Here is a 7,286-nt window from a genome sequence, read left to right on the forward strand (position 1 = left end):
TACAGTCTACCAAACCGAAAATCGAGTTACACACATATTGCACGAGCTCTTCAAAAGTGCATTAACTCAAAATATTAATTTTTTATATACAAATTTTTTAAGCTAAAATTTTAGCTAACTGTTTGGCCGAGCTTCACCTCAAATTCATTTTCAATACTAAGAATTACAATTACGAACAGCTAGTACTTAGTTTTTTACCTTCCAGCCAGAGCAGAAGTAATATTTTGTTGTGATTAGCTTCAAAAACTCGCAGCCAAATTCCACCGATATGATTATCTACCATAAACACACAGAAATATGTAGTTTTATGCGAAATTTTAAGTTGATATATTTTTGAAGAACTCGTGCGAAATGTACATAGTCGTGTATGGACTAATAAAAACGGAAATTAAATTTAAGCTATTTATTCCTACTTATTATTTGGAGTGGGTTCTTGTGTTTTGAACAATATCNTTTTTGCATCGGAAAGGTAGTGTCTCAGAGGTGGTCCCATACTAATCTGGTTGAGATCCGATCAGTGGATCATAAGATATATATATATATATATATATTTTTTTATATGGGAGTTGAAGTCGGTTTTTTTTGGTAAAAATTACTTGTGGTATACCAACTGTATGAATTGATCAAACTTTGATTGCGTTTTGCCACAAAATTGCAATTTTTCGAATAATTCTGTATATTACTATTAAACGTACGGTATGTAGGTAGAGATCTTAAAAGCACACTGGGAAACTCGGTTCCAAGGTAAACAAATAGTGTACTATATACATATAATCTAACCTTTATACGCCCGCTTCATACATGCGGTGGCGTTCCGTATATCCAAATCGTTTTCTAGATAACGAGGCGGCGCAACGTGTGAACAGTCCCACTTGAAGTCGTCTTCCATGTCGAAATCATCGCCACAATTTGTGTTGTAAACAGATTCGCACGAGTAACATTGAATGGCCAAGGCTGGGAGAAAGAAGCAAAATTAAAAAAAAATAATAAATCAAAATGCATTAAAAACAGAAGCTATAGCTTATAACACCGTGCGACAAAAGCCAAAAAAAATTCAAAACACACGAAACAATCAATCTACTCATGAAACAATGGGCCAAATATCGTAAGGCTGCGTTTTAAGTTTTTCAATTTGACGTGAGGATTTTTTGAAAGGACTTTTGAAATTTTAGTGATATAATTAACTCAAAAAAACTATTTAAAAAAAATCAGTGTAATGTGCAATAACAGTATGGACACCAAATGAAAGAGAAAATTCTGTAGAATTGAAAAACAGTAAATAATTGGTTTACAAGGACGACTTAGTATTGAAAATACGCTTTTTAATTAATTAATTTTTTTTTTAGGTTAATAACGTTAGCGGAAAGAAATTCGAGGATGTGGTCGTGTGTCCTTAATTTGTAATTTTTTCAAAAAGAAATATTGCAATTTTTCAAGGATATTCAAGGATAAAATGTTAAAAGGAAATTTTCGATACCCTTCGTCCTTATGCACCAAAAAATGTTATATTTTTTAATTCTACAGGATTTTCCCTTTTTTTGAAACCCACATTGTTATTCTACATTGCACTCACATTTTTTAATAATTTTTTGAATTAATCATATTTTTGAAATTGCAAAGTCCTTTAAAAAATGCTGACGTCAGAGTGAAAAGTTAAAAACGCAGTCTTACTATATTTTTTCCGTATTTTCGCGAATATATTAATTTGTTTGTGTGTAAAATTTACTGCACGCACGGTGTAATGTATGGGGTATTCTTTTCGAACGTTGCCCCCACCCTGCCCATTTTTCTTTTAACTTAAAACTATTTTAAAAACATGGAAAATTCATTAAAAAACAAGCTTTCCAATGCCGAGTGGCAAAATAACGTGTGGGACAATTTCAAGGTCACATCGAGGTCAACGTGTTTTTTTTTTTTTTAACTGGTAACCCCCCTTTTGATTCAACAACTTTACTAATCGCTGTTGGGTAAATTTGATGAAAAAAAAAAAATATTGAATAGGAAGATTGACGCTTCATATGATCCTGACGGTCAAATTAACCCCACATATGATATGTTATTTGAACGTAGAATTCTCGTACGTATATAGCTTATTATATATAATAACAATACATATAAATATGTATGTATATACCACGTCGGAAATTTAATTACTTTGAAAGCAATGTAAAAAGTACTTTTTTACCACCACAAGCAGTTTGAATTCTGCATTTTTTCTTGCAAGCAAGTAACTTTTGCAATATTTTTGTACAGGTCCCTAAAAGCCCCGAAAAAATGCAATGAGGTTAGGAGACTTCAACCCAATTGTTTATTTAACATTTTGGTTTTTGTTTATTTAACACTTTTTTACATTGCAAATAATTAATTGGATATTATTGCTTGAAGTCTCTGAAGAGAAAAAGAGTTTGCGGATTGAAAAATATAGATTTTAAAGCATTATATGCCATTGCGATGAAAACTTGTTTATATATAGAAAACTCCTTGGGGAACATTACAATTCGGACTTTACTTTCTTTGGACCACCCTAATGTGTGTGCATACATCCTAAATATGCACATCCATATACACATATATACATACATACATATGTAAATATAAACTATTGGCGACGTAAGCAACGGATATTTTGTTTTAACCTAGAACGTAAAATGAATAATTGAAACTTTCATAAATCGCATAATTAATTTTTCCGAGTTGCATCCAATTTTCTGTCTATGTGTAAATATATTTTGAATGCAACCTATGTACATAACTAAAAAAAAAAATGGCGGGTATGACGCATCAGCAACACAGATGCCATTGCCTATACGTAATTCCGGAAACCGCAGAGTCCGGGCAGAATGAACGAATGTTGAAGTTCAAACTCTGGACAGAGAAGCTGCCAACATCTCAGCTATTTTACAACCATCTGTAAAGATATTTTAAGTATATGTGTCGATTGAATCGAAGTCTTTTCATTCAGCCATATCTTTCTATGTTTTACTGAACTAAATATCCACTTGCTTTTAACTACTCAGTGTAAAAATAAAGAATCTCGGGATTTTCGAGACTATTTCTGGATTCTCTATTCGGGACTTTGGAGACTACCTCTGGATTTCTGAGACTTCTTCGGAGTTTGTGGGACTACTTCGGGATTTCCGAAAGTATTTCAGAATTTTCGGGACTATTTCGAGACTACTTCCAGGTTTCTAGAATTTTCGGCGTTCTCGAGACTATTTGGAGATTTTCGAGGTTGCTTCGAAATTTTTAGGAATCCAGGGATAGTCCCTACGGGTTTTTCGAGACTAAACATATCGATAAGTACCTCGATAAATATATCGATAAATAAACCAATAAAAATATTGATTATCATATCGGTAGCGTTATCGATTATTACTCTGATAGCAATACCATAATTATATTGGTAATAATATCGATAAATATAAAATATATAAATATAAAATTGTCGATAACAATATCGATAAATATATCGATTGAAAAATCGATTAATGCGACAATTCCAAAATTGCCCCGAAAATTACGAATTTGTCCTGGGAATCTAAAAGTAGTATAGAAAATCCCGAAATAGACCTAATAATCCCGAAACAGCCCCGAAAATCCCGAAATAGTCTTGAAAATCCTGATTTAGTCCCGAGAATATCTTAAACCTTGAAATAGTTCTCAAAGTGAGATGTGGTGAGTTTGACTGAGGTGTGGTGAGAAAGTGTGTGAAGCATTCAGCTGTGGTTAGTCAAAGTTTGGTGAATTCAGGTGTGGTAGGATCAGGTGTGATGAGTTTAAGTTAGTTCGGGTGAGTTGATTTGAGGTGAGGTGCAGTGAGTTGAAGTTGAGCTGAGCGTAGGGTGCTATTTTTTTTTAATTTTTCCTAAATCATAAAGCAATTAGTTTGAAAGTATTTAGCAATCGACTAAAAAACTTGGTACTTTAGTGAAAGCATCCTGCATCCCCAAACTCACTTCTTCAGTTACGTTAAAAAATGGTAAATTGTGCAGCTATTCAACAAGTTAACAAACTATCCAATATGGCATTTTGTATTTCTACAAACAACTTTTTGTTTTTTTTTTTTAATTTACGAAACCTCAATTTTTAACTATCAAGCTAAATGGCCTATGTTTAAGCGGGCCTTTTAACTTATTCAAAAGACGTAGAATACATTTTTGCAAGCATAACTAAAAACAAGACCAAAATAAATACCAACCGTTGACGGCCAAACTGAGCAGCAAGGCTCCTATGCACATTAAACGCTGCATTTCTTTGTTCCACAAAATTAATTCATTTATTTTTGTTCGCTCAGTGCATGCAATGTAGTTGTTTTTTTTTGAGTTTGTAAAATACCGATGATTTATGAAAAAACGCACAGTCTTATTACACAATAAAATTTCACTGAATTTCTGCAGAATTGTTTGATTTACGTATAGTGATTTCGCTTTTCAACTGACGTGCATTTGTACTTCAATATTTGTATACACAAGCTTCTGTATATTTTAGCTTTTATGTATTTAATTTTTCGCTTTCCAGCCCTTTTAAAACCACATCGCTTTGAATATTCAGTTAAATTAAAATCTCATGACCTATGATTTTTACTTTAAATTTGTTTTTATGGAAACATGCTTGTATCTTCAAACAATTGGATTTTCAATTAAATTCTTTAATAAAGGTTTTAATTTTTTTATGCAAGGATACTTTTATAGCTTTCCAAAACAATTTTATCACATAATTTTCTTGGCTTTGATTTGGCACGCTTTTACTTCACTCAAACGATTTTCCATCGCCTCAAATGCATAATACTTTTATTTTTTTAATTTTTTTTCGAATTTGTCAACTTTGTCCACTTTCTCTCCCGATTTATTTCGATGCCGATTTCTCTTTGGACCGCGCAACGTCACGTCAGAATTTGCACTGGCATCCCTGAGCATTTTCCAAACATCGAAAAGCAATTTTTACTAACGAAAAATTCCGCAAATAATTAAAATTTTATGTATGTATGTATGCATATATAGGATGCTATATACACTCACACACGCTTATATACTAAAAAAAAATTCGCTTTGAAAGAAATAGTATTTTTAATTTATCCGCGGTCCATCCGTAGCATATCTAGTGTAAGTGCATAGATATGTGTATTTCCTTCATACGGATACAAATCTACATTCATACACATATCTAGTCTACTCTTCTCCACTACGTAGTGCTTCTTTTTTCAGCATCTGCTTCATTTGCCTCTGCTTCCACAAGGCAAATGAGCGCACAAATCCATTCATCTGATAATTTTTACTCACATGTTGCTGGTCGAGGCTCCGTGTGATATTTTGTTAGTACTTATGTATGCATATATATATGTATATATATATATAACACTCTTCAGAGCTGTTTTATTTGTTTGGAGGAGAGAGCGCCATGACGCAGCCAGCGTTAATTACTCTTTGGCACGCAAGTGTCGGCAACCTCCTGTTGGACAGTCTGAAAGCTGAAATATGCCCTGCAGGCAATTCTGACTATTTTTGAGTACTGCATATCTTTATAGTGGAGAAAACGAAGCCGAGCCCCATTCGATGATAATTGAGTTGATGAACCTCCGCCTTACTATGCCGAGCTTATCTGTATTGCCTTAGAACTTGCAAGTCCACCATTGACGAGGTATGCTGCGATGTGTGAATTTTTTTATCCCCGCGAAATTAATACAGCTGTGTAGAATAGAACGTTGAGCAACACCACCAGCTCCGTCAGAATTGGGAAGGACCTTCCGAGCCGTTTGAAACCAAACGAGTTTTCAGACAAGGTGACTTCCTTTCGTGTGATTTCTATCTCGGGTCCTAAAAATAAAAAAATTGTATAGGACGCAAACTCCAATTCGGACATTTTGGGGCAGGCCTAAATACTTTCAAGGTGTGCAAACATTTTTTTTTTATGTCCAGCCAATTTTTAATTTTGCAGGAGAAGCAAACAAAAAAATATAAAAATCCAATCATACATACGGAAGGGCATTTTAAAAAGTGGCATAACTCCGTGGCTTTTTCTACGAACACTTCAAATTTGGAGGCGTATTTTAATATATCTTAACAATATCTGTGAAAAAAGCGTGCTGGTTAGGGCTTTTGTGATTTAAGGTATGTATGTATGTAAATATGACTCACGAATTATAATTTTTAATTCAAAACATTGCACACAGTTCAATTTAATTTTACCATAGTAAACGGAAGAAACAAATTGAAGCTAACTACCCGCATTAGTTGAAACGAGTTAAACAAATTTCCTGTAGGGTACGCAAGTCCGTGCAAATAAATATCTACATGTTGATATATTTGTAATAATTAAATAATCCAACAAAACGGTTCTCAGCGTAGGCTAATTATTAATTAGTAGTGTGTGCGTAAAACTATATATATATGTTTGTTTCTGTGTGCGTCGTTCCTGCAAAATTTTTTATATTTTTTTATCGAAATGTTTTACTCACACTTTTTTGCTTTATTTTTTATCTGTTTCCTGAAATAATTTTCGCACAGAAACTCTCTTTCTCTCTCCCACGACGGCGTTTATTTTCGACTGTTGCTTGAGAGTCCGCTGCTAATTGACTGTTCGTGGGAGTGGCACCACCTTTTCAATTTATTTGAATACCTTATACATTAATCACTGACAAGTGGACTTAGATAAAGCATCAATGAGCTACTGCGATAAAATAGAATAAAATATATAGTTTTTTAATTGCAACAACGAAACAAAGAAATGGTTATTTATTATGTTTTTCTTTTTAACCGACTTCCAAAAAAGGAGGAGGTAATCAGTTCGTCGGAATTTTTTTTATTTTTTTTTTTATGTATGTTACCGCATAACTTTGGACCACGTCAACCGATTTCGATAATTCTTTTTGCATCGGAAAGGTAGTGTCTCAGAGGTGGTTCCATACTAATCTTGTTAAGATCCGATCAGCGGATCATGAGATATATATATATATATATTTTTTTTATATGGGTTCGGTTTTTTTTTGCTAAAAATTACTTGTTATTTATTTCAAATTTTACACCTTTATATTTACTGCCACAGTACGACTCGATACTCTTAGAATGCATTGCTTTAGTTTTGTGCATTTTCTTACATTAAATTTACTGTAGACTTTGATAAGTGATGCCTTTTTGACTATATTGCATGCATACTTACTACTACTATGCTATTATTGTACTGCTATTGAAATTACTACAGGTCTGCAACCAACAGTGCGTATGAGTGACATCATGAATTGCTACGTAGAAACGTGAATAAACATAATGCAACATGCATACATATGTAAG

The sequence above is a fragment of the Rhagoletis zephyria genome, unplaced genomic scaffold (assembly GCF_001687245.7).
Source record: "Rhagoletis zephyria isolate East Lansing unplaced genomic scaffold, Rhagoletis_zephyria_1.1 Rzeph_scaffold_04313, whole genome shotgun sequence".
Taxonomy (NCBI): Eukaryota; Metazoa; Arthropoda; class Insecta; order Diptera; family Tephritidae; genus Rhagoletis; species Rhagoletis zephyria.